This window comes from Mirounga leonina, unplaced genomic scaffold (assembly GCF_011800145.1).
Source record: "Mirounga leonina isolate KUSES-001 unplaced genomic scaffold, KU_Mleo_1.0 Mir_178, whole genome shotgun sequence".
Taxonomy (NCBI): domain Eukaryota; kingdom Metazoa; phylum Chordata; class Mammalia; order Carnivora; family Phocidae; genus Mirounga; species Mirounga leonina.
In genome coordinates, this window is record NW_023270464.1 from 20,765,296 (window position 1) to 20,779,168 (window position 13,873).

Below are 13,873 nucleotides of genomic sequence, written 5' to 3' on the forward strand. Positions count from 1 at the left end.
AAACAACTCTGGAAAAGAAGAACAAAATTGCAAGATTGAAATGGTTTGATTTTAAAACTTCTAAGCTGTATTAATAAAGACAGTATAGTATTGACCTAAAGGTGAATTAATGGAGCAGAAATAGAATTACACATATATGGACAACTAATTTTGAACAAAGTTGGGCGCCTGGGTGGCTCAGTTGTTAAGCGTCTGCCTTCGGCTCAGGTCATGATCCCAGGGTCCTGGGATCAAGTTCCGCATCGGGCTCCCTGCTCAGCGGGAAGCTTGCTTCTCCCTCTCCCACTCCCCCTGCTTGTGTTCCCTCTCTCCTTCTCTCTCTCTCTCTGTCAAGTAAATAAATAAAATCTTAAAAAAAAAAAGTTTAAAAGGCAACTCAATAGAGGGAAGATTATCCTTTTTACTAAATACTGCTGGTGCAATTGGATATCCATAGGCAAAAATGAACTTCAATTTATACCTCATACTATAGACAAAAATTAACTCAAATGGATCATAAACCTCAAAGTAAAAGTCTAAAACCATGAAACAGAAAAAAAAAAAAATCTTTGTGACCTTGGGTTAGGCAAAGATTTCTTAAAGAGGACACAAAAAGCACAACTCATAAAATTTTAAATTTGGTAAATTGGACCGCATTAAAATTAAAAACTATTCACAAAACACTGTTAAGAGAAGAGAAGAGAAAGCACAGACTGGGAGAAGATATTTTCCAAGCATCTATCTGATAAAAACCTCTTATTCAGAACACATAAATGTTTCCTATAACTCAGTAATAAGCCATAAGCAACCTAATAAATAAATGGACAAAACATTTGCAAAGACACTTCATCAAAGGGAATATAGACAGCAAATAAGTGCATGAAAAGATGCCCAACATTATTAATAATTAGGGAAATGCAAATTAAGTACACAATGAGAAACAATCCACTTCTATTAGAATGGCAAACATTAAAGAGATTGACCATGTCAAGTGTTAACTTGGCAAGGATGTGCAGGAACTAGAAATTTTATATACCGTGGATGAGAATGTAAAATGGTACAATTACATTGGAAAACACTTCGGCAGTCTCCTTAAAAGTGGAACATAAACCTATAGACACCTACTATACGATCCAGATATTCCATTCCTATGTATTTAACCAAGAGACATGAAAGCATATGTTCATACAAAGACTTGCAGACAAATGCTCATAGCATCTTTATAGGTAATATGTCCCAACTGGAAGCAGCTGGAGAATGGATTAACAAATTGTGGTATGTCCATAAACAGAATTCCATCAGCAGTAAGAAGAAATCCTGATACACACAATGACATGGATCCCAAAATAATGAATCCCAAATAATTATGCTGAGCAAAAGAGTCAGACAAAGAAATATAAACTCCATGATTCCATTTATATAAGTCTCTGGAAAATTCAAACTAATCTATGGTGACAGCAAGCAGATTGGTGCTTGCTCAGTGTGGGGAGAGATATAGGCAGGAGGGAATACAAAGAAGCAAGAGGAAACTTTTGGGATAATTGGTATGTTCACCATCCTGATTGTGGTGATGGCTTCACAGGGGTATACGCATGTCAAAACGTATCAAATTGTACACTTTAAATATGTATATTTTCTTGTATGTCAATTATACCTCAATAAAGCTGTTTAGAAAGACAGAAACAGAATTGGATGAAGCTGCTAAGCATGGCAGGGGCCCAGACATGATCTGTGATGCAGAACAGTTAGGGTTGGAGGGAATTGGGGCAGGGACTGAAAGGGAGTTTGTACTCATGAAAGGAGTTTGTACTCATCACTAAGGACAAAAGGAACTTTTGAAAGCGTATGTGTGTGTTTTCTGTAAAGTTAATCCACGCTATACTTTTCGGTTAATTTTTATCTACCTCTTACCAAAGTTACAAAACCAAACCAAATACAACAATAAAAACACTTTTCCAAATACTTGTAACCTCAACACTCACCACGATCTACCCGAGTCCTCCTCATTTTAGACCACCCTTAGACCTTCTGATCTCACTATAACCTGCTGATGAAGACTGACATGTTGAATAGGCTTCTCAAACCTTAAGTTATATGCATGGATCTACCCGGAAGATAGTTTCTTCATAATGAATTTTCTGCAGAGACAGCTAGTTCAGTTTGGTTTCCCCCCGCCTGCCTGTCTTCCCTTCCCAGTGGAAAGAAGACATTTAGAATGAAGAGTTCGGTAGAAGTCTTTAGTCCTAAGCTCCATCATTTTGGCATAACCTTGGGCTGATCACAACGTATGTTTGAAACACAGCTCTCTCACGTGTGAGAGGGGTTAATAACACAGACCTCATAGTGTTGTAGTGAATATAATAAGCTTCGACATAGGTAAAGCCCCCAGCAGAGAACCTTTGACATAGTTGAGGTTAATTTCCCCTGGTCTGCTTTTATCTCTTCCCTCCCTCCTCTCTCTCAGGAATATTTCCACCAGATGATGAGATCCGAATATCACATTTTGTTCCTCAGTTACAGATTTAGTTGGGTGTAAATCTATGATCATTCATAAGAAACATTGTTGCAATTTTTTTTTTTTTAAATACACAAAACTAAGGCTATCATTATGAGAAAGACAGATTCAAAACTGGCTTGAGTATGAGCCCTGGCCTGGATTTTAATCAATGTAACCAGTGTTTTCAAGTCAGGGCCAAATTCTGTGACACATAATACAAAATTTATGAACTTACTGAAACTGATTTATAAACTGATAGAGGATAATATAACCATACAGAGCTGGTTGCAAAATAACCAGCGGGCAAAATTGAAGTTTTATTAAAATGACCTCAGTCATTTTATCTCATACCTATGCTGGACAAATAGTCCTTATTGTAGGATCCATAAGCACCCGAGAGTTCCCCTGTTTCTAATGCATGAGGTACCAGAGTTAGAAGAAAGTCATCCCAGGAAATGAGGCTCGTATCGAAATGAATTTAATGAACTTTTATTAAGTGCCTACTCTCTGCCAGGCTCTGGGACAGACAGACATTAAAAACGCATTCCCTCTCAGGGGGTTCTTAGTATAATGGAGAAGGGCAAACATGTCAACGGAAAGAAGAGCTAAGGCTTAGGGTATTGAGGCATAAAATAGGGAGAGGTCAGGAGAAGCTTTACTGGAAAAGCAAGTCAATGTTTACACTCCACTATCAAGTAGATTTCTGACCTTCAGATTCATTCCTTCATTCACTCAGTAAATATTGAGTTTCTTTATACACCAGGCCTAGTGCTAGGCACTTCACTCTAGGAGCCTCATTTCTTTATTTATTTTTTAATCTGATTGACATAGTACGTTTACTTTTCCATATTCCCCAACAAAACGAAGTTCCTGGAGAACAGAGACTCTCTCTAGTTTTCCCAGCAATAAGTAATTGGTTTTTAAATTGTTCAATATTTACTGAAATGATATAAGATCAATTCTTATAAACTGGCTTTGTTAGAAGAGAGAGGGAATAACAAGGAAGCTCTTGAGATGATGAAAGAAAATACTGTCACATTTTGCCAGAGGTGCTCTTTGAGTCTCCCCCATTCTCTCCCTGCAGGGTGCCAGTGTTCTTCAAATGCAGATGTTCTTCTGCAAGGAATGTGACTCGCATATCTTCAACCTGCAGGTTTCCACCCAAACCCCCTTGCCAAATAAACTTCAAGTCTCCTATTAGAATTGGGGTGGGGGTGGGAAGAGTCTAGTGCTTTATTAGAAATTTTAGACTGGGACACCTGGGTGGCTCAGATGGTTAAGCGTCTGCCTTCGGCTCAGGTCATGATCCCAGGGTCCTGGGATTGAGTCCCGCATCGGGCTCCCTGCTCTGCGGGGAGCCTGCTAATCCCTCTGCCTCCCCCACCAATGAATAAATAAATAAAATCTTAAAAATAAGAAGAAGTTTAAGACTGTAATAGCTATATTCACACATATTTTAAGTTCCCAATTCAGAAAGCTTCCTCCCACTGTGAGTCTGGCCATACCGGTAACTCTTTGTACCTCCTGGCATTTGTCACAATACTAAACCATGGGTGGGGGGTAGTGCGCCTGGGTAGTTCAGTTGGTTAAGTGTCCCACTCTTGATTTTGGCTCAGGTCATAATCTCAGGGTCTGAGTTTGAGCCCTGCGTCAGGCTTCTCGCTCAGTACAGAGTCTGCTTGTCCCTCTTCCTCTTCCCCACAACTGGCTAATAAATCTCTCTCTCCCACTCTCTTTCAAATAAACAAATAAAATCTTTAAAAAAATAGTAATAATAAATCATGGAGGTAAGAAGAAATGTTAGAGATCTAGTATTAGCCAAGCCTTCTACTAGTGGCTTTGTATACATTTCCCGTTTCACCACTATAACCTCTGACGTAGGATTTTTTTTTTCATATCTGCAGATTAAGAGATAGAAATCAGTAAAGACCGAGAACATTGCAAAATGTCTATATGAGAAAAATTAGGGCTTATTGCCAAGTCTGGGTTGTTTCAGAACCCACAAGCTTCCACCACTCCACGCAAGACTCAGAAAGGCCATTTAATCCAGTGTGATTTGTAATAGAGGCCTGGATAACTCCTCACCCCCTCATCAATCCCTTCTTTTATCTGGGTGTTAAATGCCAGAAAAGAGTCTCTATGTGGACCACAACCGAGTAACTCTAATTCCAAGCTTTCCAAATTCCTGGTATTTATATTCCACCTTCAGGACTTTTTATTACTATTTAATACTTATTTAATTTGCTTTAACTTTTTTTTACTGAAATAAATTTGTTTCAAATAGGTATTTTATATCATAACAATAGAATAGTGATTAAGAGCACATACTAAATTCATCTCCGCCACTTATTAGCTGTGTGATCTCAGATAACTTACTTTAGCTCTCTGCCTCAGTTTCCTCATCTGTAAAAGGAAGTAATAGTAGCACCCAACTCATGGAGCTGTCATGGGGATGAGATCAAAGCATGGTAAACACAATGGTGCCTTCCATAGGTTAAATAATGAGATTTATTAGCCAGTTGTTATCATTAGTACAGAAGCGGAATACCCAGATCATCTGTTAACCAATGGTAATATCAATACTACGACATCAAGCCATTAGTATTTAATTCTGGCCACAAAGTGCTAATCTTGAAGGCTACAGGCCTCAGGCTCACTCTCTTTTTGTTTTTTTGTTTGTTTGTTTGGTTGGTTGTTTTTTTTTTAAGATTTTATTTATTTATTTGACAGAGAGAGACACAGAGAGAGAGGGAACGCAAGCAGGGGGAGTGGGAGAGGGAGAAGCAGGCTTCCCGCCGAGCAGGGACCCCGGGATCATGACCTGAGCTGAAGGCAGATGCTTAACGACTGAGCCACCCAAGTGCCCCTCACTCTCTTTTTGTTAAAAGGTAGTAACATTACTAAGTGTCCCAGGGTGGTTAAGGACTAGCACCAAACCGAGTCAGGAAGATAAAAGGCAATTGAAAGGAAAGTAAATTTCAAGATTCATGATTCAATGGTGTTCAATTTCTTGCCCAGGCACCACTAAAAACCACAGCACTGCTGGCTGGCCATGAACCACGTGTTCATAAAGATGTGTTAGGAAGTATATCAATGCACATGGGCAAGGACTTTCTTGTCTCCATCCCTAGAGATTTTGACAACTTTGAGATAAGTGTTCTGTATTACACACCCCCTAAAGGTAGCTAGCGATGGCATCATAGACTGATTTTATTCCACACTTGACCCAGATCCACATGGGAGGTGGCCCTCATATAAGGTTGAATAAGTGTTGACGTGGGAGGGAAAAAGCCTTGCCTGACAATAGGAAGGCATCCAAGGGGTCAGGGTCAGTGGGAAGGAGGCCTGTCCTACAGAGAATCAACTTGTTACAATACACACACAACCAGAGGCCACTGTCCAACTTAAGATATAATCATGGGTGTCAGGGCCCTCGTGCTTCCTGCCAACACTTGGTTCATCCAGGAGATCCTGGAAGAAAACACCGGCTAGAACTGGAAAGGCCTTAGGCCTGGTCTGTCATCAAGTCTGGAATCAACAACAGCTGACATTCCAAGGATCCACAGAGGTTTGGAGAATGGATGGGAAGAAATCCTAACAATTGGCTATGGGGAAAGGCGTTAACCTGCCTCTTTTCTCATTCACTCATTAAATACGAAGCAAACAGTCCTGAAAGATACTGAGTACCTACTGTATGAGTAGCTACTAGATTTACCAGGCCAGACAAAAATGTTTGTCTCTAAGGTCTTCTGGTTCAGTTAGGGATACCTGTATAAGTAACTATATCCAAGATAGAAAGTAAAGCATTAATAGAACAATAGAAATGTTATAAAGGAGATTTATGTAAGAAAGGAGTTGTTTCCAACCATAGGAGCTGTGTCTTTAAGGATGGTAGGATGACAACAATCAAAGCTAAGGAAAAGGGCAGAAGAGAGAGAGGAGAGCATGCAAGCCAATCTGTGTGGAAAGTAGACGCCATGTTCTAGGAATGGCGAGTGGTCAAATAAAGCTGGAATCCGGCAGAGAGCTTCAAGTGAGTGCAACGGGTTGGGACCGGTTAATGGAGGATCTTTGAATGACAGGCTAAGGAGTTTCTGGAGCTAAAAGCAAACTCCATCTTTCCCTAAACTCTGCTGGGGACTCTGGGGTGTACGACACCAAGGAGGTTGTCTAGGTTGCCCATGACAACGTGTCCTATTCTTCACCGTTGCCCCCAGCTCCAGACCCACACTCAACTGTGTCGATGCGTTCACTGCATCCCCTCCGTTGAGCACAGCGCATGCACACGCCTGCTTTTGGAGACTCTGTGTGCTCCCGCTGGAGAACTGAGAGCCAGATAAAGCTCTAAGTGCTAAAATTATTTGGTTGGGTGCGCCAAGGCCCTCTTCCCCACAGCTGGAGGGTGGGAGCTCTGGGAGATGAGCAGAGGGAAGATGTAAATCTTTGAGTGCTTCTGAGATTCCCAGTCAACTCCTGGCCAAGCTTGCTGCTTTGCAGCATGAACAGTGCATGTTTTCCCTTCTCCCCTCTTTGCCTAGACTCACACGATGAGCACTGGGATGAAATGCTTCCCTTGCCAAGCAGGGAAGCAGTGGCAGAAGCTGTGGCACTCTCTTCGGCGAGGTAATGAGGATTCATTTCCATTTTATCACTTCTGTCATGTCTGCTTTTCTCCCTCTGCATTATATTATTATTACGGTTGAAATTGATTGCCGTAACTGAGCAGGCAGCTGAATCCCATCCCTTCATCCTCCCTCCCTCAAGCTCTCTCCAGTCCTTTCCTCTCAACCTTGTCTCTCTTGGCTCAATCTCTTTCCCCTGTCCACCTCCTCCTGCCATGGTATGTGAACAGGAAAGAAAAACTCATTTGAAACAATGTACGAGGTGACTCAGCAATCTGTGTTCTCCTAACCTCCAGGCCAGGCTGGAGGCAGAAAGCAGGGTTCTCTGCAGTGAGACAGTATCTCAGGTGTGCCCGTCTTCTGAATGGCTTTCTGGAATTGCTCCTGTTCTGGGGGATGGGAGAAGAGCAGGGAGGGCCCTGAGAAGCAGCCCGATGCAGGACTGCACAGAAGGTGCCCGATGGGGCATGCCCCAGGTGGTTTTGGAAAGGCGGCAGAGAACAGGGGGAAAGTGTAACTATCTTGTGGGGCTCTTGCCTCGTTTCATTGTACGTGAGTGAGTGCTGGACAATCTGGCTTCTGGAGGTTGCTGTGGATTGCAGGATTCCCTCTGAGCCTTGAAGCCCGACTTCTCTAACTCATTTTCTTACAATTTCTTGACCCTTGGCTCCAAGGATGCACTATAAGATGGAACAGGGGAGGAGGCAGTTGGGGGAGAACGCCTATCATGTATAAACATGAATGGGTGTATTTAAGAATATCCTCCCTTAGAGCGAAGTAGGGAAGGCAAACCAAAGGAAGTGAAGACATTAAAGAAGTTACTCAGTGTGTCCTTCCTCACTATGGATCTCACTCACCGGTAGGTATTGAATGTTTGGTAGGTCTGAGGTTGCAACTCAGATCTTTCTGAGCACAAGTCACATGGTCTTTCCATTTGACCAACACTGTTTGGATATATGGCAGAATCTGTCCCCACCCCAGTTAGCTTAATCTGAAGGGACATTTGCTTGCATTCACTTATTTATATTAATAAGACCTGGGGCTCTAAATTTTTTTTGCAATTCCTAGAACATGGGGAAATTTTTAAAATGTAATCTACCCGAAAAATGCTAATTTTACAACCTAGGATAAGACAACTGGGTGAAAAGTAATTCTGTCTGGCCTGGTAAACTTTAGAAATAAATCTTTTCAGAAGTTGGGTCTGTTTTTAAATCTCTCTGTTTGGCCACTTGAGAAAAGAGGCTTTTTTTTTTTTCTACTTTTTAAGAGAAAGTGGTCTAGATGGGCACTGTCGGGGCTCAGGACATTTTAGCAGGCATGATTTTTCAGCAGGCCTGACTTCGGGCAATATAAACCTGTTGATATTTTTGCATCCCCTGCATGGATTAGATCAGACTTCGAGAAACCCTGGGGTGTTGGTTTGGATGCCCTGGGATAGAAGAGAACAATGAATCTATAACTTCCAAAGCCCAAAGTGCTTTCAGAGCTGCTAAAACTTGCTTAACTCGCTACCCCTTTATCTTTTCTTCCCCACCCCACGTTTTTCAGATCTTATTTGTCTTCTCTTAGGGGATCTGGTTTGCATATGTGCTAAGAAGTGTGTAGGTCCTAGATGAGAAATACGTGAAGAAGCCGGCCTTGTTTGCATTCCTGATTCTTCTTGGCTACACCACCAGGTTCTGAATCTGCCCTACTGCCTAGACAGACTTGCCTTCCTCTTGTCCCACTTCCCCCAGCCTTTGCTTATTGTGCATCATCAGTCCTATGACATTAACCCTCATCCAGCTTAATGGAACTTCCGGGCTTGCAGTAGTAGATGGAGACTTTGGCTGTTTATAACAATCCTTTACTAACTTGCCAAAATAAATATTGGTTGAGTGACTGAACACATGATTGAATGAATGCCCCTCCTCTGCTGATCTCCTTACCTGAGCCTTTCTGTCCAGTTCCAGATGTCGCTCTGGGACCTGGGAGCCTTGCCCATTCAGAGTGAGTTTGACCCTGGATGACCACTGAGGGTGCTCTCGTTGCATTGTGAGAACTTTGAAATTTTGCTCGTCTGTATTTCCTGTATCTGGGAAGCCTGAGCTTTCAAAAAATGCAGCCTTAGAGAATGAGAATCCACTTTTTTTCTTTTTTTTTTGGTTGGCAGCAAGAAGGCCCCTCAACCTCAGGAAAGGAAGGATTTAATGTTTCTTAACTCCATAAATCAGGCCTCCTTCTACTTGAATCACTGAAACCTGATTCAGATGTATTTTGTGAAACCACTGAAAGCTACTGCTCTGGCTTTTAAGCCATCGAGGATGATGCTCTGGGCCCCCAGGTAGGTCAGCGCTCGCAGGAGGAGACAAGAAAAGCCCCTACAAAAGAGGTGTGGGAGGGGCGGCGCTCGGGGGCTGCCTTTGGTGGAGCCCCAGACTCTTGGTTTTGGCTCAGGTCCTGAGATCAAGCCTGGCATTGGGCTCTGAGAACTCAGCACACAGTCTGCTTGGGACTCTCTTTCCCTGTGCCTCCGCCCGTCCTTGTCTCTCTCTCTCTTTCTCTAAAATAAATAAAGCTTTTAAAAATAAATAAATAAATAAATGAAAGAGGTCCGGGCGCTGAGGAAGAGGAAGCTGTTGGCATCCTGCAGGCCTGGGTGGCAATCCTGGTTCTCCCACCTTTTAGGTAAGTGAGATTTGGGCTGTGTTGCCAAATCTTGCAGAGAACCCATTGTCTCATCTGAATGCGGTGACACTAATTTCTTGCCTCTAGCCTTGTTGAATGAGGATTAAATGGCTTGGCGGATGAGAAAGTTTCCTTTTTTTTTCTTTTTTAAGATTTTAGTTTATTATATTTTAAAGATTTTATTTATTTTTTTATTTAATTATTTGTTATTTATTTATAGCATGAGCAGGAGGAGGGGCAGAGGGAGAGGAAGAGAGAGAGAACCCCAAGCAGACTCTGCACTGAGTGCAGAGCCCGACGAGGGGGCTCGACCCCATGAGCCTGAAATCAGGACCTGAGCCGAAATCAAGAGTCGGATGCTTAACCGTCTGAGCCACCCAGGCGCCACTAAGATTTTAAAGCAATCTCCACACCCCACATAGGCTCAAACTTACAACCCCAAGATCAAGAGTCCCATGCTTTACGGACTGAGCCAGCCGGGGCGCCCCAGATGAGGAGGTTTCTAACATAATGCCTGGCATTGAGGCAATGTACCTTTCCTTCTGATACTCTCAGAGCTGTTATACTGTGTTCTCCTCAGTCATAGACAACTTCAAACTCTCTCTGGGTCAAAACTTAAGATATTGAGCCTCCTTTCCTCCAATTCCTTAAAATTCATATGTCAAAATCATAAAATCCAGCTTCTACAGTATTCAGTGTTCCCTTGGCCCTGGCATCCACAGCTCTGCCTTTTTGATTGCCATATACCTTTTTTTTATTGTTATGTTAATCCCCATACATTACATCATTAGTTTTAGATGCAGTGTTCTATGATTCATCGTTTGTGCATAACACCCAGTGCTCCATGCAGAACGTGCCCTCCTCAATACCCATCACCAGGCTAACCCATCCTCCCGCCTTTTCAGTTAAGGATGTCTATTTAAAAACTCCCTATGCATCTGGCAAGGTCAAGTTTATTGCTCCAAAAGCTCCAAGAAACTTGGCTTAAAGGAAGGGTTCATTTATACTGCTAGCTATGCTAGACCCTAAATCCAAAAGAGCCTGATCTCAAATTCCATACATTAGGATATATGATAACACCATACACCAAATGTAGGACTCCAGTTCCTACTGCCAAATTCCCTGACACACAAATTTTCACAAGTTCTCCATCCCTAGAGAAGATTTCACTTACTGGAGAGCTCAGAGTTGAGCAAGGCTACATGGAATCAGACCTCATGCTGTGTTTGCAGGGAGATGTCCTGTCTGCTATCTCGACACTGACCCTTCGAGACCAGATGGTGTGGGCTCCCCAACTGTGCCCAAATACCTGCAGGGACCACTCACCTGGCTTACTCTCCTCTGAGCTCTGAATGAAGGTCATGACTCTTGTCCTTAACTTTGGGTCCACCCCCGCCCCAGCTCTCTTAGACCCTAGGGTCCATTGTTCCTATTAAGGTGACATCTCTTGGCTTTGATATCAGATTTTCTTAATTTATTCTCTTGGGATTTCTCTTACCTCCATATGCTTCTTGCTTTACTTTAACTTTGCATTGCCTTTGACCTTTCCCTCCCAGTATCTTCTTTCCATGGCAAACTCCAACACGACCCAGTTCAAATCTTCTCTATGAAGCCTTCCCTATTTCCTCCAGGTCAGTTTGGGCTTACTAAAGTACTTTATAATTGAGACTTTTACATACTTTCTCATCTATCACCAGATTGGAAAATCTTCCCTGTATTTTCAGCACTGGGTGCATAGCTAGACACACAGTAGAATGTGTAAATAAATAAACAGTGTAATCATCTATTATTTTTATTTTTATTTATTCTCAGATCAATTGCTGGGATGGTAGAATATATGCTGGTCCTGGACCCCATTCTCACAGTGAACTGGTTCTTACATGTTCTAGACACAAAGACTGTGATTCTCAAACTTTAGCATGTATCAGAACAATCTGGAGGGCTCATTAAAACACAGATTGCTGGACTCTGATCCCAGAGTCTCTGGTTCAGTAGGTCTGGGGTGGGGCTTGAGAATTTGCTTTTCTAACAAATTCCCAAGGATTGCTGATGCTGCTGGTCCCAGAGCCACACTTTGAGCACCTTTGCTCTAAAATGTATCTGCATATGAAATGTGTCACTCTAGACAATGCGTAACCCATTTTTTTTTTTTTAAGATTTTATTTATTTATCTGAGCGAGAGCGAGAGAGAGAAAGCACAAGTGGGGGCAGGGATGAGGGGACAAGCAGACTCCCCACTGAGCAGGGAGCCAGGCCTGGGGCTCCATCCCGGAACCCTGAGATCATGACCTGAACTGAAGGCAGACGCTTAACAGACTGAGCCACCCAGGTGCTCCTCACCCATTTTTTAATGCTTTTTGGTTTTCCAGGGCCCTTCTCACAAGTCAGCTGCTCTGATTGGTTGACTTGGTGACCACTGTTGAGATTGAAGGCCACTACCCAGACATTCACCTCAAGCTTACAAACCCTTTTTCTCGTGTGTACTTCAAGAGATGAGAAAAAAAGATGCACAATTACCTTGAGAATGGAGGACAGGACAGAAAAAAAAAGTAACATCTAATATGGTAGTGCTGGTGTAAAATTTGCCTTCTACCTCCCTTTTAAAATCAACATGATAAAAATAAAAACAAAAACAAAGCATCCTCAAAGGGCTGAGACTGTGAATCGGAAATGTTTCAAACTATGGGAGATGTTATTCCTCTCCACATTTGTGGAGAACAGATTAGTTCAAAGATTATTGCTCATGCCTGGTTCATTCAAACAGCCATAAGGCTAGGGGACCGAGTGGTGGGATAATAAAGGCCAAAATCATAAATTCTATGATAATGTTATGGAGATAGATTTGGGTGAGAGAAGGTCTGAAATAAAAAATAAAGTTTTCGTAAAGTTTTCAAACAGTAAGTTAAAAAATATTTAAATTAAGGGAACTCTATAGAATAGAATTAATACAGTAGGAAATTCAAGCAGTAGGTGGATGATAAGCAAGATCTAAGAATGCAGGGAGAAATAACAAAAAAATTAAAAAGGTGTAAGACAAACTAATGAACATAGGACTAAACAGAATTAAGTAATTAATTAATCTACTTATTTATTATCTTAAACTATCAGCTCCAAAAGTTAGGGGCCATTTGCATATCCACTGTTTCTCTAACACACATTAGTCACTTGCTAATTCTTTTTTTTTTTTTTTTTTAAGGAGTGTTCAGAATGACAGAAAATAAAGACTCATCTTAGTAAATGACATCCTCAGGAAGGATCCAGAACCAACAAACAAAAATAGTCATCAAACACTTATCAGAAGAAAACATTCTTATACTGAATTAAAAAAACAACAACAACAACAAAAAAGACCCCACTCTTTCATAATCCCAAATTACTGACAAACAAAATAAGATAATTTTAAAGCATACAAGAGAAATTCTTATAAAAGCAGATAAAAAGAAATTTGGGGGAGAAGGAAAAAATAAAGATAATATTAGACTTTTTTATTTACAGCATTGTCAGTTGATAAATATCTACTTAATTTTAAGTGAGAAATTGTTCTTACCCAAGAAGTCTATTCCCAGGTAACATTTTATTTCCATGCATGATTATGAGAAGAGCCTTGTGCAGATATGTGTGGGTCTAGGAAAAGGTTATCCATTAAAAAAACTCAAAGCCTACACCTGCAAGCTGTGACATGAATAAGAAATAAAAATCTTATGATGCACTCTATTCATTATTTTTATTTTTCCTTGTTTTCTAAAACACCAATTTCCACTTTTATATTTATGAGCTCCTTAATCAACTTTTTGAATATATTTTGATATTTTTCTTACTTCTTCATTGAATAGGATTCACTTAATTTTATTTTATTTTTTTAAATTTTCATGCTTTTTGCTCAACTCCTCCCTTCTCTCACTTCTGGCAACCACCAATCTGTTCTCTATCTACCGAGATCTTTCTTTCTTTCTCTCTCTCTCTCATGTTTTCTGGATTTCACATGTAAATGAGGTCATACAGTGTTTGTCTTTTTCTGTGTGACTTATTTCACTGAGTATAATGCCCTCAAGTTAGGTCCATCCATGTTGTCATAAATGATAGAATTTTCTTTTATTCGTGGCTGAAT

General features: G+C 41.2%; 1 long non-coding RNA gene across 2 annotated transcripts; it reads left to right on the forward strand.

Annotated features, from left to right (window-relative positions):
• The first annotated feature begins 5,434 nt into the window (after positions 1 to 5,434).
• On the forward strand, positions 5,435 to 13,625 carry LOC118023032. Of its 2 annotated transcripts, none has more exons than XR_004682640.1 (3): positions 5,435 to 7,099; positions 9,045 to 9,421; positions 12,962 to 13,625. It is a non-coding gene; the product is annotated as an uncharacterized LOC118023032 (long non-coding RNA). The 2 variants fall into 2 exon arrangements; XR_004682639.1 differs by lacking the exon at positions 12,962 to 13,625 and adding an exon at positions 10,998 to 11,932.
• The last annotated feature ends 248 nt before the right edge of the window (positions 13,626 to 13,873 follow it).